Genomic DNA, 24,914 nt, shown 5'->3' with positions numbered 1-24,914 from the left:
CGAAGGACCCAAAACTGGGATAAAGAGTGATCAGGTTTATCCCGAACACCCCAGTACTTCCTACGTGGGGGCAGAAGCCGACGACTGGCCAACTCTCAGGATTAATATATAAAACGGCCATGCAGGGGGATAAACTTTCATATAACAGGCAATAAATAATAGAAATGACCTTGTTCAACATTAGAAAGGACAACATGATTGTATTCATGGAAATATAATGTCCTTGGTGCATTGCTTCGTCGCAAGGCAGGATCCTTTCAGGACACTTTCATAATATAACTCAGGCTTGCGGTGCTCCTTTCCCTCCAGCGGTCCCTCGGCCACCAGCTTTTCAGCATCCATCTTCCCCCAGTGCACCTTTGCACGGGCGAAGGCCATTCGCGCACCCTCTATATAGACCGACCGCTTGATGACGTCCAGTCGAGGGCAGGCACTCGCAAGCTGTTTCACGAACCCGAAGTAGCTGCCTGGAATCGGCTCAGCGGGCCATAGCTGGATAATCAAATCCTTCATGGCTAGCTCGGCCGCCTTCTACAGTTTGACCAGCTATTTCAGTTGGTCGGCAAAAGGCACCAGATAATTCAGCGCCAGATACTGTGACCAGAAGAGCTTATCCGCAGTGTTCCTTTCTTCGGCTCGGTAGAATTGTGCGGCATCAGATATGCTGCATGGCAGCTCCGCAAATACCCGTGGAGAAATTTGAACTCAAGATTAGAAACATGATTTTCTCCCCAAATACTTGCCTTACGTGGAACAAGCCTTACCCGCCGCGATCTTCCTCGCCTCTTGGATCTCCTACAGGGCACCCTGGGTTTCCCCCTGGGCATCACATGCAGCCTGAAGAGCCTTGGTAAGTTTGGATTCTTTCTCCGTTAGACTCTGCTCCAAGGCCTCACATCTTCTCATGACCACTTGAAGCTCTTGCTTAGCTTCATAACCCTGGCCTCGTGCTTCTCACGAAGAGCCCGCTCTACGGATGCCTTTCCCTCGGCCTCGGCAACAACCTTCTTAAGAGCCTCGACTTCGGTCATTGCCCCTGGCGCAAATCACAAAGCATATTTTAAAATTCATTCGCACTGAACATGAGCAAGGTTTGTGCATACCTTGTTTATCCTCCAACTGCCTTTTCAACTGGCCCAATTCTTCCATGGCCCGCTCCAGACTTCGATTTAGTCCGGAGACCTCCGAAGTACGAGAGGTGGCAGTCGCTATAGATGCCTGTTTATACCAAAAGAGAGGTAAATGTCATCAAGTGAGTCTCCTGCGAACATAGATTTGATCCTCTGTCTAGTTCTTTCTCTCACCGAACAGTGTATCAGGGGCTACTATCTATACTGTGACACTCTTCGAAACTTCATAAAACATACCTCAAAGCCTCTTATAAGGCTAATACAGGCTTCATTCAGCCCACTCTCCGCAGATTGATTCTTCTCAATCACCGCACCCACAAGGGCACGGTGTTCATCGATGATGGAGGCGCTTTTCAGCGCCGCCAATAAAGTATCCACCACCTCTGGTTGGACAGAGGTTGCGGGTGGAACAGGTACACCCCCTCTAGCCGAGGGAGACCGCCTGCCTGACTCTGGAACCATATTGGTCTCCGGAATTGCGTCTGGCTGGGGGTCGAATTCAAGATGGCTCCCACCAACGACGCCCATGGGAACCTTCTCTCCCATGTGTCCGACCCCTGAAGTTTGACCTCCTGGCGCCACCTTGGCAATCTCCCCCCCCCCTCCTTGGCCTGGGTCCTCCTGGGACAAAGCCTCGGTGTCATTCACATGTTTGGGGGAAGGGGCCTTCGGGGGTGTCCCACTCTCCATAGCGTTCGAGCCTAGCAAATCCTCCGACGAGGATTGCTCCGCGCAGGACCTCGCCGGACTGCAAAAAGTATGGCCCAGATCAAAATATTGTTCCATGATAAGTCTGGACGCATAAACATGTTTGGATTTTATATACTCACGAGTTCACCAGGGGCTGAGCCTTGGGATCCCACTTTGGGCTGCTATCAGCGGCGGTGGACTCCTCTGGAAGACGAGTTTTTCCCTTCTTAGGCGACTCGGCCTCGAACGATGCGGAGGCTCTCATGTTCTTTCTTCCCCCCACTGGGGATTTGTCTTCCTCCTCCTCCTCGTCCTGTTCGGAGGAAGAATGGGCAATGGAGTCTTCGGATATCGTGTCCGAGGTGCCACGACGACGGAGGCCGCGCTGGTCTCCTTGGCACCTCTCCCGGCCATCTTCTTCAGTGCCTTGTAGGGCGCCGGGACCAGCATCTTCGTTAGAAGCGGGCCGGACAGTTCTTCAGGTAGCGGGGCCAGACAGTAGATCCGCCCCGCCTTCTTCGTCCAGCTCTAGGAGAGTTGTCGAAAACACATTAAGCGTTTCCCTTGGGTTATGTGAATAAAACTTATAATGGCTTACCGAACTTACGGGGCGGAACAGGTGGTACCCGCAGTCCTCGGCTGATTCCGGCCATGATTTTCCGGACTTAAAAAGCACCTTCCAGATATCTTTGTGTGAGGAGCCAAAGAGCTCTCATAGGGTCTAGTGCTTGTCCGGGTCGAATTCCCATAAATTGCAAGCCCAGTGTTGACAAGGAAGGATACGGCAAGCTAACATCACCTGGACTACATTGACAAGTTCGATATCCTTGTCTTCCATATTCTTGACGCACGTCTGAAGTGCCGATAGCTCATTGGACGAAGACCAATCCAGGCCCTTCTTGGGCCAGGACGTAAGCCACAGGGAGGCTCCGGATTGGAATTGAGGAGCAGCGGCCCATTTCGTGCCGCGCGGCTCAGTGATGTAAAACCACTGCTGCTGCCACTCTTTCATGGAATCATTGAAAGTACCTGTTGGCCATGTGACATTGGGCATCTTTCTCACCATGGCGCCTCCGCACTCGGCGTGCTCACCACCCACTACCTTGGGCTTCACATTAAGATCTCCAGCCATAAGCCGAAGTGTGGCGAGATGCGGAGAAAGGCCTCGCACACGATGATGAACGTCGAGATGTTGAGGAAGGAATTGGGGGATAGATCATGAAAATCGATCCCATAATAATACATGATGCCGCAAACGAATGGGTGGAGGGGAAACCCTAGCCTGCGGACAAAATGAGGGAGGAAAACAACCCTCTCGTGGGGTTCTGGAGTAGGGACGATCTGTCCTGCCGTCGGGAGACGGTGGCTGATTTTCTGGGCCAGGTACCCAGCCTCCCGAAGCTTTTTGATATCCTTCTCCCGAACAGTGGAGGCCATCCATTTGCCTCCTGCTCTGGATCCAGACATTTTCGGAAGGCCCTTGTGGTCGGAGAGGACGACTGCTTGGGCGCTGGGGCTCGAGTAGAGGGGAATGGATAATCAGAAGGAGAAGGCGTGGGTGAAAAAGGGAAGTCCTTATCTCCTTATAAAGGCGGCAGGCATCCAGCGCCTCCCCACTTGCCTGGTAAACTCGCTTATTCCCCAAGCGTCGCGTTAAAGACGCGGTTGGATTACCCATACCTGTATTGATGAGAATCCCGAGATAGGGGGACACGATCTCTGCTTCGATAGGACATGCCCATAAAACTGCCTCGCGACATGCGCAGTAGCGGGTTAGGGAGAACGGTTCGAATAAAGACCGGATCATGGCGTGGTGTCACATTAGGAAAAGTTGTCAGCAGATTGGATTTGTGGAATATTGTACTCTCTACGGTGGTATGTGGAATTTGTTTTGCAGAGCCGGACACGATCCTTGTGTTCAAAATCTTCTATAGAGTATTCGGAGAAAGAACCCGCCTTGCAATGCCGAAGACAATCTGCGCGCCGGACTCATCGTCATTGAAGCTTGGTTCAGGGGCTACTGAGGGATTCCTGGATTTGGGGGTCCTCGGATAGCCGGACTATATACTTTGGCCGGACTGTTGGACTATGAAGATACAAGATTGAAGACTTCGTCCCGTGTCCGGGTGGGACTCTCCTTCATGTGGAAGGAAAGCTTGGCAATTCGGATATGTACATCTCCTCCCTTGTAACCGACTCTGTGTAACCCTAACCCCCTCCGGTGTCTATATAAACTAGAGGGTTTAGTCCATAGGACAAGGACAATCATAATCATAGGCCAGATTCTAGGGTTTAGCCTCTACGATCTCGTGGTAGATCAACTCTCGTAATACTCATATCATCAAGATCAATCAAGCAGGAAGTAGGGTATTAACTCCAACAAGAGGGCCCGAACCTGGGTAAACATTGTGTCGCCCGCCTCCTGTTACAATCAGCCTTAGACGCACAGTTCGGGACCCCCTACCCTAGATCCGCCGGTTTTGACACTGACAGCGGCCACGGTGCACTCTCCTCCCCCACGCCAGCCACCGCGGGTGTCGGTCCGCCGCGATGATGCTTGTGATAACATTTCCATAGCATCGTCCGACCCACGGACCCACCGCGATCAGCGCCAAGTTCTTCGGGAATGAGCCTCGAACCACCATCGAGCCCTAGCGCGAAGCACGCCACCAGTCAGATAGACGGGCGGAGCCCACTATGGACCACCCAGCACCGGGAGGCTCTGGCGGCCTACCCTACGAGGTGGGTTGCCTAGCCTTTACCCGTGAGCTGTGACAGTTCTAGTGGTCCTCCCACCGCACATTCATGCCTGACGTTGGTGAGAAGTACAACGACAAGACCCACCCGTTGGAGTTCCTCAGCATCTACACCATCGCGATGCAAGCTGTTGGAGCTCGCGACGACAAGGTGCTTGCCAATTACTTCCCGTTGGCACTTAAACCCAATGTCATGTCATGGTTGATGCACTTGCCGGCTGATTCTATTTCTTCTTGGTCGGATTTGTGTCATGAGTTCGTTGGCACCTTCACTGGAGGCCACCAAGCTCATGGCCAGGCAAGCGATTTCCTCTACGCAAGTACATATAGAGGTTCAGCCGGGTGCAGTACAACATCCCAGACATTCATCCCGCCGCCATGATCAGCTCATTCCATCAAAATGTGCACAACCGCAAGATGCGTGAAGCGCTAGCGATGGACAAGGTCAAAGATGTGGCCGAACTTTATGTTCTGGCCGATAGGTGTGCTCGATCTGAAGAGGGGAGGAAGTACCCCAGCATTGATGTCGGTGCGGAAACCGACTCCACAGACGAAGACATAGCCGCCCCGACGAAGGAGGTTCGGCACCGCAATAGGAAGCGCAAGGGCAAGACCATGCTTGCCGTCGAGGGATCCGAGAACACCGGCGCTACCAAGAAGGCCAAGGAAGACGACCCCGGCAAGGAAATTGCCGGGTGCGCCGCTTGCCGGGGCTTGGCGGCTGCTGACAAGCCAGGAGGCTCCCACAAGCAGTACTGCAAGATCCACCGCACCAAGGGCCACGACCTCCAGAATTGCTGACAAGTTGAGCTGCTTGCTAAGAAGCAAAAAGCTGAGTATGAGAGGCGGGAGAAGGAAAAGGGTCAGGATGGTGCCAAAGGATCCGGCAAGAAGCGTGGCGGCCAAGGAGGTCGCTGTGGCAAGGATAACCAGCAAAAGACGCCCGCCTGGGCCACGACAAGAAGCAGGAAGAAGACGGTCATGATGAGAACGACGATTCCAGTGAGCATGTGTTCTAGAAAGCTACGGAGGCCATGTGCATCGACGGTGGTGCCTCGCTGCACACCTCTCACCGCCAGCTCAAGAAGTGGGCGCGTGAGATCATAGCAGCGGAACCATCATTTGATGCTCGAAAGCCACTGAAGTGTTCCAGCACGCCTATCATTTTTGACACCGAGGACCATCCTGATCGCACAACTGCGGTCGGGTGTTTGCTGTTGTTGGTTTTGCGAACAATATGCAACCTCAAGGTGACAAAAATGCTAGTTGACGGTGGGGCCGGTCTGGACTTGATCTCGCCTGTTGTGATCAAAAGGCTGCATATTCCTGATGGAGACCTCGAAGAGATGGACACATTTCAAGGGAGGTCAGCCGAAGGGTAAGGTCACGCTGCCCGTGACGTTTGGAGGCGAGTTAAACTATAGGATAGAGAGGATTGTTTTTGATGTAGCCGAGATCCCCTTGCCCTACAATGGGATCCTCGGCCGCCGAGCACTAGCCAAGTTCATGGAGGCCTCACATTACGCCTACAACACGCTGAAGATACCTGGGTCAATGACCATCATCACCGTCCCCTCCGACAAGAAGGATGCGTTGATATGCGCTGACCAACTCTACCGGAAGGCAGCTGTAGCGACTGCCACCAAGGCACTTGCTCCTGCCGCCGAAGCCCCAGGAGGGAAGAAGACCGGCAAGACCTCTCACGCCCACTCCGGCAAGCGCACCTCTTTGGAGTGTTGTGCTCCCATCGAGGATGTGCCAGAGAGCTCCACCGGCAGGAGCAAGAAATCCAGAGCTGCACCACCAGAGACCAAGAAGGTGTCCGTCAAGGAGGATGGAACGAGAGGGGCTTTCACCATAAGCTCCTCCCTTGACAGCAAATAGGAAGGCGCGCTTGTCACCTTCCTGTGGGCGAATGTCGATGTGTTTGCATGGCAAGCATCCGACATCCCCGACGTTCCTATGGAGGTGATAGAGCACCATCTTGTTGTCTGTCCTCATGCGCGACCCATCAAGCAGAAGTTCAGGAAGCAAGCTTTGGAACGGCAGGAGCTCATCACGGAGGAGATCAGGAAGTTAGAAGCGGCAGGCTTGGTGAGGGGAGTACTTCATTCAACGTGGTTGGCCAATCTGGTGGTGCTGCGCAAGAAATGGGAAGTGGATGTTGTGTATTGATTACACAGATATCAATAAGACTTGTCCAAAGGACCCTTTCCCGTTGTCACGCATTGACCAGATTGTTGACTCCACGGCCGGGTGCAACTTGTTATCATTCCTTGACGCCTACTCAGGATACCACCAGATCTTCATGACGAGAGAAGATGAAGAGAAGACAACATTCATCACCCCATGTGGTACATATTGTTTTTTACGAATGTCTTTCGGGTTGAAGAGTGTTGGCTCAACGTTTGCAAGAGCAGTCCAAATTGGTTTTGAGCCCCAGCTACATCGAAATATGGAAGCTTATATGGATGAGACTAGATTATGAAAGGCGAGTTGCTGCGCCCGTCCATTTTAGCACCATAATGATAGTGATTGAGACAATTGTATGACAATAATATTTTAATCATGCGATATAATTGTCACACCTGGACATATCAAGTTTAGTTGTGGCAGCAAAGACAAACTTCTAGTTTTGTGACAAAATGAAATCAAATGTCAATGAGAAAGAATAAAACCTATTAAAATTTCCAGTTAAAATTCACAATTCCTGTTTGGTGAAATATAGAAGTTGTAGCATCATACTCACCATCAGTTTGCGAGAGCTGGGAAATAGTACAGTTTTACAAACAGGAGTATTGCTCTTTAAAAAATATCCCCAAATAGGAATATCTGACATTCTGATAAACATTGCGATGAGAATTTTGAGAAAGAAAGCTAAAAATCTGCCCACTGTCGCAATGCTGATAGAAGAACCTTGGAAGTTTATATTTGTTCTCATGTCTAATGAAATACCGTTTAAAAATGTACAAATGCGGATGCACATAATAACTAATCTCTAACTACATCACATCTGCACCGAGCATAAGAAGCAAACCTTGCAGTGCACAATCTGATTGATTTGCATCTCTCCTGCCATTTATAGGAATTGAATTGAATCCAACCTGTAAAGAGGTGAATAAAAAGGGGGAAATCCATTAGGCCCGTTTTATTCTTCCACAGAGTAATAGATACACAAAGAATGAACTAAATGGCAATGAACTGAAGCGTCCTATGGTATTGGATTATTTACTGCAGATGTATCTACTTGGTAGAAATAAAATAGATCATCTGTAAAGTTACACAATAACGGTTTTAAAACTCAAACAAAATTTTCTCTTACTGAATATGGGCAGAAACCTTGATAGAGGCAAAGGTGTCCCGTCTTTCGATGAGATGGTGGATTTCGCTTTGGTGGAAGTCGACTTTGACGATCCGACTACGAACGTGCGAGGACGTCGCGCCTTAGCAATCGCTAAACCAACTCCGAGAGGTTATTGACCACGCCAGAGCACGATCAACCTGACCACGAGGGTCTGTTTCCTGCGAGCAAACGAAGAACAAGCAAGAAACTAAGATTGCAATCTGGATATTGCGAATATAAGATGAAAACTTTATTGATCAAGGTGGGGTTCTGTGACGCCTTTGTCTGGTCGTTGAACACAAACGAAGTACGCGAAGTTGCAGCTATGGCGAACTTTTAATCTAAACAAAACCCAAAGTCTAAACGATGCCCTAAGGGCTGTATATATGGAGGAAGAGGGGGGAATTTCGTGACCCTTGGTGGAGGGGTCCGAAATCAACCCTATCTCTTGTTTCCCCACACATACGGACTCTAAAAATAGCCTATACTTATCTATTTCGAAATTACATGGGCCTGGCCCAATAATAAGGTGACGCAGCACCTATAATAGCCTCGGGACGAAATTTATGAAGTGGCATCTTGTATATTTTGTCCAAGGCTTCATGCACCCATTATGGTGGCTTCAAAGTCCTGAAATCATCACTTGTAACTCCGTTCTTGTTCCCCTTGCGCATGCCATCATCTCCGTGCTTGTTCTTAATCCAATGTTCATCCTTCTCCAAGCTAGGCCTTTCATTTGTAAACAAAACAAATGTATCCAATTTAGGCAGCATCATATTCTCATGAACATTAGAATCATTACCAAGAAACGAAAGTACCTGGTAATTTAGTTGGCGTGCGCGAGCTCTAGTAATTGGTCCAGTATTTATAGCAGCAGGGGTTGTGGGTGTAACAATTGTATTGATGTCCTCATCATCCTCCCCTTCTTGAAATAAAGTCGTCCTCGACGGAAGTTCATCTTCCTCACCCAAATAAGGCTTCAAATCTGCAATGTTAAAAGTGGGACTAACCCCAAAATCTGCAGGCAGTTCAAGTTTATATGCATTATCATTTATTTTCTCTAACACCTTAAAGGGACCATCAGCACGTGGCATTAACTTCGATTTGCGCAAATCCGGAAATCTATCCTTACGCAAATGTAACCAAACAAGATCTCCAGGTGCAAACACAACATGTTTTCTACCCTTATCTCCAGCAAGTTTATATTTAGCATTCATACGCTCAATGTTTTCCTTAGTTAACTCATGCATTTTTAAAATCAATTCAGCATGTTGTTTAGCATCAAAATTAACCTTCTCCGAAGATGGAAGAGGTAACAAATCAATAGGTGCACGAGGTAGGAAACCATACACAACTTCAAAAGGGCACATCTTAGTAGTAGAATGCAATGAACGATTATAAGCAAATTCAGTATGAGGCAAGCATTCCTCCCACATTTTCTTATTATTCTTCAAAACAGCCCTAAGCATAGTAGACAACGTTCTATTGACTACTTCAATTTGTCCATCAGTTTGGGGGTGACAAGTAGTACTAAAAAGCAGTTTAGTCCTCAACTTAGCCCATAAACATCTCCAAAAGTGGCTAAGAATTTAGTATCACGATCTGAAACAATAGTATTTGGCACACCATGCAAGCGAATAATTTCACGAAAGAACAAATCAGCAACATTAACAGCATCATCGCTTTTATGACATGGTATAAAGTGTGCCATTTTCGAGAATCTATCCACCACAACAAATATGCTATCCCTCCCCTTCTTTGTTCGAGGTAAACCTAAAACAAAGTCCATAGATATATCCTCCCAAGGAACACTAGGTACAGGCAAAGGCATATATAAACCATGAGGATTGAGTCGTGACTTAGCTTTTTGACATGTAGTGCAGCAAGCAATAAAACGCTCAACATCCTGTCTCATCTTTGGCCAAAAGAAATGTGTAGCAAGTACGTCCTCCGTCTTCTTCACGCCAAAGTGTCCCATTAATCCTCCTCCATGCGCCTCCTGCAACAACAAAAGACGAACGGAGCTAGCTGGAATGCATAGCTTGTTAGCACGAAACACAAATCCATCGTTAACGACGAACTTGTTCCACATTCTTCCTTCTTTACAATTCTGCATTACATCTTTAAAATCAGCATCATGCACATATTGATCTTTGATGGTCTCCAAACCAAATATTTTGAAGTCAAGTTGTGAAAGCATAGTATAGCGGCGAGACAATGCATCAGCAATAACATTTTCTTTTCCCTTCTTGTGTTTAATGACATAAGGAAAAGTCTCAATGAATTCAACCCATTTAGCATGTCTACGATTCAGTTTAGCTTGACTTTTAATATGTTTCAAAGATTCATGATCAGAATGTATAACAAATTCTTTGGGCCATAAATAATGTTGCCATGTTTCTAAAGTCCGAACAAGAGCATATGATAGAGGCAAAGGTGTCCCGTCTTTCGATGAGATGATGGATATCGCTTTGGTGGCAGTCGACTTTGACGATCCGACTACGAACGTGCGAGGACGTCGCGCCTTAGCAATCGCTAAACCAACTCCGAGAGGTTATTGACCACGCCGGAGCACGATCAACCTGACCACGAGGGTCTGTTTCCTGCGAGCAAACGAAGAACAAGCAAGAAACTGAGATTGCAATCTGGATATTGCGAATATAAGATGAAAGCTTTATTGATCAAGGTGGGGTTCTGTGACGCCTTTGTCTGGTCGTTGAACACAAACGAAGTACGCGAAGTTGCAGCTATGGCGAACTTTTAATCTAAACAAAACCCAAAGTCTAAACGATGCCCTAAGGGCTGTATATATGGAGGAAGAGGGGGGAATTTCGTGGCCCTTGGTGGAGGGGTCCGAAATCAACCCTATCTCTTGTTTCCCCACACATACGGACTCTAAAAATAGCCTATACTTATGTATTTCGAAATTATATGGCCCTGGCCCAATAATAAGGTGACGCAGCACCTAAAATAGCCTCGGGACGAAATTTATGAAGTGGCATCTTGTATATTTCGTCCAAGGCTTCATGCACCCATTATGGTGGCTTCAAAGTCCTGAAATCATCACTTGTAACTCCGTTCTTGTTCCCCTTGCGCATGCCATCATCTCCATGCTTGTTCTTGCTCCAATGTTCATCCTTCTCCAAGCTAGGCCCTTCATTTGTAAGCAAAACAAATGTATCCAATTTAGGCAGCATCATATTCTCATGAACATTAGAATCATTACCAAGAAACGAAAGTACCTGGTAATTTAGTTGGCGTGCACGAGCTCTAGTAATTGGTCCAGTATGTATAGCAGCAGGGGCTGTGGGTGTAACAATTGTATTGATGTCCTCATCAGCAAATCAGGAAATCTATCCTTACGCAAATGTAACCAAACAAGATCTCCAGGTGCAAACACAACATGTTTTCTACCCTTATCTCCAGCAAGTTTATATTTAGCATTCATGCGCTCAATGTTTTCCTTAGTTAACTCATGCATTTTTAAAATCAATTCAGCACGTTGTTTAGCATCAAAATTAACCTTCTCCGAAGATGGAAGAGGCAACAAATCAATAGGTGCACGAGGTAGGAAACCATACACAACTTCAAAAGGGCACATCTTAGTAGTAGAATGCAATGAACGATTATAAGCAAATTCAATATGAGGCAAGCATTCCTCCCACATTTTCTTATTATTCTTCAAAACAGCCCTAAGCATAGTAGACAATGTTCTATTGACTACTTCAGTTTGTCCATCAGTTTGGGGGTGACAAGTAGTACTAAAAAGTAGTTTAGTCCCCAACTTAGCCCATAAACATCTCCAAAAGTGGCTAAGAAATTTAGTATCACGATCTGAAACAATAGTATTTGGCACACCATGCAAGCGAATAATTTCATGAAAGAACAAATCAGCAACATTAACAGCATCATCGCTTTTATGACATGGTATAAAGTGTGCCATTTTCGAGAATCTATCCACGACAACAAATATGCTATCCCTCCCCTTCTTTGTTCGAGGTAAACCTAAAACAAAGTCCATAGATATATCCTCCCAAGGAACACTAGGTACAGGCAAAGGCATATATAAACCATGAGGATTGAGTCGTGACTTAGCTTTTTGACATGTAGTGCAGCGAGCAATAAAACGCTCAACATCCCGTCTCATCTTTGGCCAAAAGAAATGTGTAGCAAGTACGTCCTCCGTCTTCTTCACGCCAAAGTGTCCCATTAATCCTCCTCCATGCGCCTCCTGCAACAACAAAAGACGAACGGAGCTAGCTGGAATGCATAGCTTGTTAGCACGAGACACAAATCCATCGTTAACGACGAACTTGTTCCACATTCTTCCTTCTTTACAATTCTGCATTACATCTTTAAAATCAGCATCATGCACATATTGATCTTTGATGGTCTCCAAACCAAATATTTTGAAGTCAAGTTGTGAAAGCATAGTATAGCGGCGAGACAATGCATCAACAATAACATTTTCTTTTCCCTTCTTGTGTTTAATGACATAAGGAAAAGTCTCAATGAATTCAACCCATTTAGCATGTCTACGATTCAGTTTAGCTTGACTTTTAATATGTTTCAAAGATTCATGATCAGAATGTATAACAAATTCTTTGGGCCATAAATAATGTTGCCATGTTTCTAAAGTCCGAACAAGAGCATATAATTCTTTATCATAAGTAGAATAATTCAGACTAGGCCCACTCAATTTTTCAGAAAAGTATGCAACAGGTTTGCCATCTTGTAATAACACACCGCCTAATCCAATTCCACTAGCATCACATTCAAGCTCAAAAGTCTTATTAAAATCAGGAAGTTGGAGTAAAGGAGCATGTGTCAACTTATCTTTTAATACCGAGAAGGATTCTTCCTGTGTAGTACCCCAAAGAAAAGGCACATCTTTCTTTGTAAGCTCATTGAGAGGTGCAGCAATGGTGCTGAAATCTCTCACAAAACGCCTATAGAATCCAGCGAGGCCAAGAAAACTCCTCACTTGTGTGACCGTTTTGGGCTACGGCCAACTCTCAATAGCTTCAATCTTGGCTTTATCAAATTCAATTCCCTGTGGAGTAACAACATAGCCATGAAAAGATACTCGGTCGGTGCAAAAGGTGCACTTCCCAAGGTTACCAAACAAACGTGCATCACGTAGAGCAATAAAAACAGCACGTAAATGTTCCAAATGTTCTTCCAAAGATCTGCTATAAATCAGTATATCATCAAAATAGACTACCACAAATCGTCCAATGAAAGGACGTAAAACTTCGTTCATTAGTCTCATGAAAGTACTAGGCGCATTAGTTAACCCGAAAGGCATGACTAACCACTCATATAATCCAAACTTAGTTTTAAATGCTGTTTTCCATTCATCCCCCAATTTCATACGAATTTCATGGTATCCACTATGCAAATCAACTTTGGAGAATATTGTAGAGCCACTCAATTCATCAAGCATATCATCTAGCCTAGGAATAGGATGACGATAACGAATAGTAATATTATTAATGCCTCTACAATCAACACACATACGCGATGTACCATCCTTTTTCGGCACTAGAATAATAGGAACAGCACAAGGACTAAGGGATTCGCGTATATAACCTTTGTCGAGAAGCTCTTATACTTGACGCATAATCTCCTTCGTCTCCTCTGGATTGGTATGGTATGGCGCACGGTTTGGCAGTGAAGCACCGGGAATTAAGTCGATCTGATGCTCAATCCCTCGAATAGGTGGTAATCCCGGTGGCACGTCTTGTGGAAAGACGTCAGCGAACTCCTGCAAAATGTTAGTGATAGCAGGAGGCAAAGAGGAAGGCACGTCCTCAAATGAAAATAATGCCTCTTTGCACACAAAAGCATAGCAAACAGATTTGCTGAAATCTAGCTCATCAATATCAGATTTGGTGGCAAATAAACATGCACTTTTCAATTTAATTTCAGAAGCAACACTAGATGGTTTATTATTAGGCTTCATTTGTTGCTCAAATTCTTTTGCCACAATCTGATTTTCACTCTTATTCTTCTCTTGTTTTGCTTTATTAGCTCTATTAATATCATCTTTCAAAATAGAATCAGGAGTCATAGGAAGCAAAGTAATATTTTTATCCTTATGAACAAGAGTATAGTGATTGTTTCTACCATGGTGTATAGAATTTTTATCAAATTGCCATGGTCTACCAAGTAATAAGGAACATGCTTGCATAGGTACCACATCACAATCAACATAATCAGCATATGTAGATATACTAAAATGCACACGAACAGTACGTGTTACCTTAACCTTGCCGCTGTTGTTGAACCATTGGATGTAGTAAGGATGTGGATGTGGTCTTGTGGTGAGAGAAAGCTTCTCCACCATCTCCATGCTAGCCAAGTTGTTGCAGCTCCCTCCGTCTATGATGACGCGCACAGAACGTTCCTTCACAACTCCCTTGGTATGGAACAAATTGTGCCTCCGATTTTGCTCAGCTTGTGTGACCTGCACACTCAAAACACGTTGAGCAACTAAACATTCATACCTGTCAGCGTCTTCAGGAGCCATGTATTGCGTCTCATGATCAGAATCATCTCCACCATGTTCTTCACGTGTAATAAGAGCCAAAGTCTCCTCATCATAGTCACTAGCGGACTCATATCCACCATCCGCGGTAGCAATCATCACACGCGGAGATTTGCATTCTCTCGCATAATGACCTCCTCCCTTACAACGACGACAAATAATATCACTTGTGTGCCCTGTTGATGCCATGGAAGAAGAAGAACGTTGTGCAGGCCCCGCAGGTGCGCTCTTGGCAGATAATGGTGGTTGTGCCTGTTTTCTTGTATCACGGCTGGAGGTGGCACCTAATGGAGGTGCTGGTGCAGTTGAAGTAGAAGATGTACGTGGTGTCCATGATGAAGGTCGGCCTGCAGAAAAGTTAGTTCGCCCCAATGCTTGTCGATCCTGCACTTCACGTTCAGCTTTTGATAGAGGCAAAGGTGTCCCGTCTTTCGATGAGATGGTGGATTTCGCTTTGGTGGAAGTCGACTTTGACGATCTGACTACGAACGTGCGAGGACGTCGCGCCTTAGCAATCGCTAAACCAACTCCGAGAGGTTATTGACCACGCCGGAGCACGATCAACCTGACCACGAGGGTCTGTTTCCTGCGAGCAAACGAAGAACAAGCAAGAAACTAAGATTGCAATCTGGATATTGCGAATATAAGATGAAAGCTTTATTGATCAAGGTGGGGTTCTGTGACGCCTTTGTCTGGTCGTTGAACACAAACGAAGTACGCGAAGTTGCAGCTATGGCGAACTTTTAATCTAAACAAAACCCAAAGTCTAAACGATGCCCTAAGGGCTGTATATATGGAGGAAGAGGGGGGAATTTCGTGGCCCTTGGTGGAGGAGTCCGAAATCAACCCTATCTCTTGTTTCCCCACACATACGGACTCTAAAAATAGCCTATACTTATGTATTTCGAAATTACATGGGCCTGGCCCAATAATAAGGTGACGAAGCACCTAAAATAGCCTCGGGACGAAATTTATGAAGTGGCATCTTGTATATTTCGTCCAAGGCTTCATGCACCCATTATGGTGGCTTCAAAGTCCTGAAATCATCACTTGTAACTCCGTTCTTGTTCCCCTTGCGCATGCCATCATCTCCATGCTTGTTCTTGCTCCAATGTTCATCCTTCTCCAAGCTAGGCCCTTCATTTGTAAGCAAAACAAATGTATCCAATTTAGGCAGCATCATATTCTGATGAACATTAGAATCATTACCAAGAAACGAAAGTACCTGGTAATTTAGTTGGCGTGCACGAGCTCTAGTAATTGGTCCAGTATGTATAGCAGCAGGGGCTGTGGGTGTAACAATTGTATTGATGTCCTCATCACACGTCTTGTGGAAAAACGTCAGCGAACTCCTGCAAGATGTTAGTGACAGCAGGAGGCAAAGAGGAAGGCACGTCCTCGAATGAAAATAATGCCTCTTTGCACACAAAAGCATAGCAAACAGATTTGCTGAAATCTAGCTCATCAATATCAGATTTGGTGGCAAATAAACATGCACTTTTCAATTTAATTTCAGAAGCAACACTAGATGGTTTATTATTAGGCTTCATTTGTTGCTCAAATTCTTTTGCCACAATCTGATTTTCACTCTTATTCTTCTCTTGTTTTGCTTTATTAGCTCTATTAATATCATCTTTCAAAATAGAATCAGGAGTCATAGGAAGCAAAGTAATATTTTTATCCTTATGAACAAGAGTATAGTGATTGTTTCTACCATGGTGTATAGAATTTTTATCAAATTGCCATGGTCTACCAAGTAATAAGGAACATGCTTGCATAGGTACCACATCACAATCAACATAATCAGCATATGTAGATATACTAAAATGCACACGAACAGTACGTGTTACCTTAACCTTGCCGCTGTTGTTGAACCATTGGATGTAGTAAGGATGTGGATGTGGTCTTGTGGTGAGAGAAAGCTTCTCCACCATCTCCATGCTAGCCAAGTTGTTGCAGCTCCCTCCATCTATGATGACGCGCACAGAACGTTCTTTCACAACTCCCTTGGTATGGAACAAATTGTGCCTCTGATTTTGCTCAGCTTGTGTGACCTGCACACTCAAAACACGTTGAGCAACTAAACATTCATACCTGTCAGCGTCTTCAGGAGCCATGTATTGCGTCTCATGATCAGAATCATCTCCACCATGTTCTTCACGTGTAATAAGAGCCAAAGTCTCCTCATCATAGTCACTAGCGGACTCATATCCACCATCCGCGGTAGCAATCATCACACGCGGAGATTGGCATTCTCTCGCATAATGACCTCCCCCCTTACAACGACGACAAATAATATCACTTGTGTGCCCTGTTGATGCCATGGAAGAAGAAGAACTCTGTGCAGGCCCAGCAGGTGCGCTCTTGGCAGATAATGGTGGTTGTGCCTGTTTTCTTGTATCACGACTGGAGGAGGCACGTGACTAAGGTGCTGGTGCAGTTGAAGTAGAAGATGCACGCGGTGTCCATGATGAAGGTCGGCCTGCAGAAAAGTTAGTTCGCGCCAATGCTTGTCGATCCTGCACTTCACGTTCAGCTTTACAAGCAAGATGGAATAAACGAGTGATATTAGTATACTCCTTATAGTCTAGAATGGTCTGAATCTCTCTATTTAATCCACCCAGAAAACGTGAAAGCATAGCTTCATTCTCCTCAACAATACCACATCTAATCATGCCAGTTTGTAATTCCTGATAATATTCTTCTACAGAATTTTTTCCTTGTCTTAAGCGCTGTAATTTTTGAAGCAATTCACGTTGATAATATGGTGGAACCCAACGAGTACGCATAGCAGTTTTCAAAGCAGCCCAAGTAGTTGGAATAGGATATAATCTACAATGTTCAGACCACCATACACATGCAAAACTAGTGAAAGCACAAACAGCAGCAGCAACCCGTCTGTCCTCAGGATATTGTAAACATGTAAATCGTTGTTCAGTTTCTAACTCCCAAGTAAGATATATATCAGGAACATATCTACCCTCAAATGGTGGAATATTCAATTTCAGTTTAGGAATATGGACATCATCTCGTACCTGAGGTGGTGGTGCAGGCCTACCATTACGAATATATACCTGAGGTCGACCTGCTGGTGGTGGTGCAGGTGGCTGCACGTAGTGCTGATTTTGATCAACCTCATCCTCATAATCTCCCACATAATCAATCTCCTCCGCATCAGCAGCAAGAGCCACAGAAGTATCAACAGCAGCACCAACAGTTTGGCCAAACGCAAGAGGAACATGGCTCGCTCGGCGAAGGTCTGTTTCGCGACGTGGAGGTAGTCGGTGTTGTTGTTGTTGGAGAGGTGCGTTAGGTGCAGCGGGTGGTGGTGGTGGAAGACGCGCGAGCAATTCATTAAACTTGTTATCGAGCTTTGTTTCGAACGTCTTCTCAAGGCCAGTGATCTTCTCCATGGCTTCTTCAAAATTGTTCAGCACATCTTGCACCTGTTCTGTCATCATTTGCTGAAACTTATCATGAAGCTCCTTGTTCGATAAATTCTCCCAGTCAATCTCGTCGGCTTGTGATCCTGGCATGGTTAGCAGCAATAGAAACACACAAGAATATGATCCTACAGATTACGAACAAGTGGTGCTGGTGGGTGTCACAAATCCGTCAAGCAAAACTCAAATTCTTACCAGTTCTTACCCGGCAACAGGCGGTGATCGGCAACCGTTGTAGTCAAAACTCTCAAAGCTTGGATAGAGCGATTACCAGGGAGAGTCAAACGCACGACGTAGATGTATGTGGAGCTGGGAAGGCTTATAATATGGTAGCAAAAAGGGTCAGCAATAATCAATTCAGAGATGCAAAGTTGAATAAACGCTCAACGACGGTACTGTGCTGGTCCTAGGCTAGACTGTGCTAGAGACGCGAGCCTAGAACACCAACAAAATCACGGCGCGGCACGTAAACAAGGGAGGAGCACACTCTGAATTTTTTTTTCTTTTTTTTTGCACTTTTTTTTCCTTTTTTTTGCTCCGCAACAAAATTTTTTCGAAAAAATCTACAAATGGTCTAAAAACTGCCTAGCCAGAATTTTCCAGACTTAGTTTTTTTTTTTGAAATTGGAACTATTTTTCTTGTGCGGATGGCTCGGAAGTTGGGGAGTCCTTCTCTGTCACGACTCGGAGTATCGCGTGATCTGGAAATCGAGAACAATGCAACAATTACTGGACTCGGACTAGGACTGGTGGCGGAGATGAATCTGGTGGAACTCGGACTGGTGGCGGAGATGAATCTGGTGGAACACGGACAAGTGGTGGATATATGTTGTAGGTGAACTCGGATTGGCGTGATGGCGGCGGATATGTGGTGGCGTATATGGATTCGGATTGGCGGTGAATATGTGGTGGTGGTATATGGCAACAGCGACGATGATGATGCGGTGGTGATATATGGCAGCGGCGACGTGACAACCTGTGAACAGAACTCGAAACTCTAAAAGACTAGACGCTAAGACCAGCAACTTGACACGACGATGCAACCGGAAATTCAACAAAGCAAATACAGAAAAGATTATGCAAAGGCTCAGATTGGTTCGGATGGGATGAACTAACCCTTTTTTTTTTGGCTTTTTCGTGGACTATAGGTATGAAGAACAGACTCGATCTAAACTACGAAAAACTGTAAAATCTCACCGAGCAACCTGGAAATCTGATACCACTTGATAGAGGCAAAGGTGTCCCGTCTTTTGATGAGATGGTGGATTTCGCTTTGGTGGAAGTTGACTTTGACGATCCGACTACGAACGTGCGAGGACGTCGCGCCTTAGCAATCGCTAAACCAACTCCGAGAGGTTATTGACCACGCCGGAGCACGATCAACCTGACCACGAGGGTCTGTTTCCTGCGAGCAAACGAAGAACAAGCAAGAAACTAAGATTGCAATCTGGATATTGCGAATATAAGATGAAAACTTTATTGATCAAGGTGGGGTTCTGTGACGCCTTTGTCTGGTCGTTGAACACAAACGAAGTACGCGAAGTTGCAGCTATGGCGAACTTTTAATTTAAACAAAACCCAAAGTCTAAACGATGCCCTAAGGGCTATATATATGGAGGAAGAGGGGGGAATTTCGTGACCCTTGGTGGAGGGGTCCGAAATCAACCCTATCTCTTGTTTCCCCACACATACGGACTCTAAAAATAGCCTATACTTATGTATTTCGAAATTACATGGGCCTGGCCCAATAATAAGGTGATGCAGCACCTATAATAGCCTCGGGACGAAATTTATGAAGTGGCATCTTGTATATTTCGTCCAAGGCTTCATGCACCCATTATGGTGGCTTCAAAGTCCTGAAATCATCACTTGTAACTCCGTTCTTGTTCCCCTTGCGCATGCCATCATCTCCATGCTTGTTCTTAATCCAATGTTCATCCTTCTCCAAGCTAGGCCCTTCATTTGTAAACAAAACAAATGTATCCAATTTAGGCAGCATCATATTCTCATGAACATTAGAATCATTACCAAGAAACGAAAGTACCTGGTAATTTAGTTGGCGTGCGCGAGCTCTAGTAATTGGTCCAGTATTTATAGCAGCAGGGGTTGTGGGTGTAACAATTGTATTGATGTCCTCATCAAACCTTGTACGAAATACACCTCACCTTTGATACTTCCCTAATATCATCATAATTGAAAATTGTCCCTGGGTATTACTTAACTGTCTTTGCTACATCTTCGAATCTAGGCAAATAAAAATGTAGTCCTATTCTAATGTGATTGAGTCTCAGTTTATGCATGTGCATGTGTAAGTGCTGTAACATGAAGTTGCAAACTGTAAGAACCGTTAATATGTACCGTATCTCCAAAAATATATGGAGCGGTTGTGTATAGCTCCCTTTTCGCTTTCAGATTGTAAAAAGCAGTCACCTGATCAATACAAGAATAATACGGGTAAGATCGATCACATCTCATGCATAATCTCTTAGTAGCACGTGCATGTAGGAGTGAGGGTAAGATCGGTCACATCCCATGCATAATCTCTTAGTAGCACGTGCATGTAGGAGTGACAAAACAAACAAGAACATCTAAAGGAGAAAAAAAGAACAGGCAACTATTTCTTCAGAGGAAGAAGCGCGGACCGCCTGAGCAAGTTAACATGTTGTATCACACCACGGCCATGCTTATGTTATCGAACACCAGAAAATAATAAAATACCTTAAACCAGCGCGGAGGCCGGACGACAGGGGCATGACATTGCTGAAGTAAACAACAATTTGATTCTTTATTCCTCTTCACAGAATAATAAAAGGAGTGGAACAAACAATATTACTATGAGAAATTTCCAAATAGTATTCAATTCAGCCGCAAAATGCTCTGAAAAGCAGAAAATCACGACTATAATTCAGCCAATCCTGCAACAAAGGAAATAGAAAAATCAAATCTAAGTACACATCAAAAGATTGCTTCCATCTGTATATAAACTCAGTATGATTCAATAATCCAGATATCCGAAACCATAAACCCATCTGATACACTAACATTTTTTTGTTTGATCTACACCAGGAACTAATTAATAACCATTTTCATTAATTAGTAGATGTTTCTTTTGCATAAACTATGGTGTTCAGAGTTCACCATAGAACAGACAGATGGGAACATACTGAACACAAGACCAGGAAGGAAGAGAAGAGATCCACATCTAACAACAGGTAGGGTAAACGTAATTAAGGTGGCTGGAAGGGTTAGAGCCACGGTATCATCCGGATCAGGAGCAGGCGGATCAAGACGATGAGCTTGGTGAGGCGGAGGTCGGCTGGAGGTAGACATCCGCAGGTGGCGGCATGGCACCATCCAACCTTTTACCTCGTAGGCGGATCGACCGGCTCCCCGGGGGCCACTTCTGGTGGTGCGGCTGGCACCGCAGGCGGGCAATTGTCGTGTTGCCGTGGGCATCGTCGCTAGAGGGTAGGAGAGAGGAACAACCTGAGTCACTGCGGCGGCAGCAGGTCAGGAGGGGAGGAGGTGCTACGCGAAGGAGAGAGAGGATGGAGTCGAAACTCACTGACATTGACTGCATAGACCTTAGGTCTTTGACACCAAACTTAAGCAAGCAATGGAAGCTTTAGTAGGATATCAAGTACCAAAAAGAATGCAAGTATAGTTCAGAGAACATAACTTGTAATTTTATTATCATAAATACTATTTGATCACGATGGAATTTTATACATAGATTAACCCCAAAGTGATATACAACTTGATTGTTCCTATGGTGAGCCCTTCCCTTAGTAGTACACAAGAATGGTGCTGAGAACATAATGCTTAGGTTTTCACCGGGGAAGGAAACATTAATCTTCATTGGCCAATTGAATAAAAGAAATATAGGGTGCACTACTAATTGTGATTATTGTGATAACTGAGCTATCTTATGTTACTAAGCATAATAAATGAGTACACCACAAGCGCTTTTTTTTTATTTGTTTTTGAGATAGCTAATGACTCATGCCGAGCTGTTACCTCTTTCTAACAGATCGAATCACAGAAGCACTGAAATTTTGTATTGTATGGAGTACATTCTATAATTGTTAGTAACAAACGGTTACATATACACTTCACTGGAATCAGGGAAATAGTCTCAAAGTGGCATGCAAAAGTTATGGAGATGCTCAAAATCGGATAGGGCATTCAAGTTACATTAGACTACAAAAATATGCACACACCTTGTCAAGGCCTGTTTCCTCAAAGCTCAATCTTTATCTCTGAAATTCATTGCTATTCACCTGGAGAGAAAAGGGAATAGTTCACCCTACAAAGATGGAATCTAAAAAAAATATTGGCATGCATGCAAAGAAAGTTTTAGTGCAATCAGAACTAATGATATAGAAAATCACACAAAAAGTACAATAAACAACAGTATAAGAAGGGGAGCAACACGGCAAAAGTCACATCTGAAATGTAATACGGAAAGGGGAAACAAAGCCCTGACGAAGAATGTGGCAGAGGGATCTCGATTTATCTTATGTAACTAAACATAATAAATGAGTGCACACTTTTTTTATTTGTTTTTCAGATAGCTAACGACTCATGTTCATATGGAGTACACTCTATAACAGATCGAATCACATTTTGTGCCCACTACCTGTACAGCGCCTGTCATCATCTCCCGTCATTCAGCATCTCCCGTTTGTATCTCCAGTAAAACGCCACATTCATCATCTCCCGTTTGTGCCTACTGCCTGTACAACGCCCGTACCACAACCTTCTCCTCAAATCACAACAGGGACCAACACACCACCAGATTTAATAAATCTAAAACTCACAATTTCCAACCAGTATTAGAGATGTACTCCCTCCGTTCCAAATTACTTGTCTTGGATTTGTCTAGATACGGAGATATCTAGCACTAAAATGAGTCTAGATACATCCGTATCTAGACAAATCCAAAACAAGTAATTCGGAACAGAGGGAGTAGTATTTGCCCCTGATCGTTGTGAGGCGAGTGGTGGATCTTATCTAATTTGGCTCTCACCAGCATCACCTTTATATCGTGGCCGAAGGTGTCCACGCCCAGCCCCTGATCTTGCTACTACAACTACAGACCCAGAGGGGATAATGGACCCCCTCCCAACAATCCACCTGAATCCCAACCACTATTGTTCCTTCTCACAAGCATGTGTGGGCCTCACACCATAAGTTGGTTGTTCACCGCCCGCGTGCGCTCCAGCCATCAGAGCATCATCGTCGGTCACCCGCCTACGCCCCAAGCATGTCGCGCTCGTCCACAAGCCACCCCCTCCTAGAGCATCATCACCCTATATTGAGCGTCAGCGCGCTCTGCACACACCGTTCTGCACGAACCGTGTTAGATTGAGCTAGCACCTCCTGCCCACATGCGTTGTCCGACCTTGAGATCATCGCATCTTCCTACCCCACGCGCTTGAACTGAAGGTCACTAAGCGGCACCATGCTAACCTTCCTTGAACTCATAGCCATGGCAACCTACTTCGAGCTCATTACCATACCAGATTACGCCGAGCTCACGGTCATGTTGAGGAGAGAAAACGAACGAAATAGTTACCCACTAACAACGATCCCTACATGACCTTCCCCAATAATTGATTTTTTTTGTTGGAGTAGCCCTAGTAACACCCTCTTAGGATGGATTATCGGGGATCCACTAAGCATCATGTGATTTTGCTTCTTTTAGGGAAATCCATTTTTTTAGAGAGAAGGGAAATCCAATTTTACGTACCAGAGAGATACCTAAAGTGAAGCATAAAATATGTCATACTGACACTCACGGTATTGGCGGCAATGCTAAAGTATAATAGATTAGAATCTGTGCAACATGTACTTGCTGGTTTAGAATATAGTGTGTCCGTATTTTTGATCTGTAAGTAACACATTCGAAATATAATTAACCTCATATGTTCATTCGAATTGTTTCCATACTGCATCACAATAATACCTATTGATATTTGAACAATGTAGTCCAGGAGACACTAAATTTTTATGGCATGGATTCTTAACTGATGTGCTTATTCAAAAGTAAACTGAGAAGGAGGCAAAAATAAAACGGTTCTACCTATCTTGTAAAAAAACAATTCTACCTGTCTTGTAACATGGATCAGGAGCTTGTTCAACCAGGGAGTAGAACCAGCGGAGAGCACCATGCCTTGCACATGAAAAATTAAGAATTAATATTCAAGTAAGGTACGACTTTTCAGTTGTAATCTGAATCTTCAAGGTTCTCTTCGACTTCAGCTAACTGATCTGGTATTGGGAAAATAACTTAAAAAATACACGAGCGACCTCTGTTGGTTGTGTTCGCCATTGCCCGCAGCCACAACCTCCCCCTCCCTATCTCCAGGATCTGCCCAAATAAATTCACCACATCCAATATAGCAACACCTCTGCAAAATTGAGATTGAGATGACATCAGGAGTGATTGTTTGATGGAAGAAGGAAATCATACACGAACGGGAAAGCGATCTTGGGGAAGCCGTTCTTCGAGGTCAAGGTCGGGAAGGGAGCGCGCTAGGTCGCCATGGCACTGATCCACGCTGCTTGGAAGGAGGAGGATTCATCATTGCCACTGCCAAGGTGCTAGATCCGCCTTCACTCGTGCGGCTAGGTTAAGCCGAGAGTGGGAAGGAAGAGTGTGCGGCTAGGGTGAGGGAGGCCGAGAGTGGGGAGCAAGGGGAGCTTACGGAGAGACGTCGCTGACCAGTGCCTGATCGATTCTTCCTTCATGAAGCTGAGATGAGCTTCAAGGCCCAATCAACCACGTGGCTCAGAAAATTATTTTGGAGTAGCTTCCACTTAGGACAGCCAGCCCACGAAGCGAGAAAAGTGGTATCTCACGGAGCAGCGGCCTGAAAAGCCCAGGGCAGCCTGGCACGCGAGTTAGCGCTTGCGTACGAGATTTAGGTGGGATTAACAGCGAATCCGACGGCCAAAAAGAATTAAAAGTGGTGATCTAACGGCTAGAAATGCTAATGG

At 45.2% G+C, this 24,914-nt stretch overlaps 1 long non-coding RNA gene across 2 annotated transcripts; it reads right to left on the bottom strand.

Annotated features, from left to right (window-relative positions):
• Positions 1 to 19,940: 19,940 nt before the first annotated feature.
• LOC119268185 lies at positions 19,941 to 24,711 on the bottom strand. 2 transcript variants are annotated; one of them, XR_005132970.1, is made up of 7 exons: positions 24,623 to 24,711; positions 24,225 to 24,325; positions 24,023 to 24,087; positions 22,133 to 22,192; positions 20,631 to 20,827; positions 20,271 to 20,342; positions 19,941 to 20,090 (listed from the first exon to the last, which is right to left on the bottom strand). It is a non-coding gene; the product is annotated as an uncharacterized LOC119268185 (long non-coding RNA). The 2 variants fall into 2 exon arrangements; XR_005132969.1 differs by having other exon boundaries at positions 24,225 to 24,635.
• Between the last annotated feature and the right edge of the window lie 203 nt (positions 24,712 to 24,914).

This window comes from Triticum dicoccoides, chromosome 3A (genome assembly GCF_002162155.2).
Source record: "Triticum dicoccoides isolate Atlit2015 ecotype Zavitan chromosome 3A, WEW_v2.0, whole genome shotgun sequence".
Taxonomy (NCBI): Eukaryota; Viridiplantae; Streptophyta; class Magnoliopsida; order Poales; family Poaceae; genus Triticum; species Triticum dicoccoides.
This window is presented reverse-complemented; position numbering and strand designations above follow the sequence as displayed.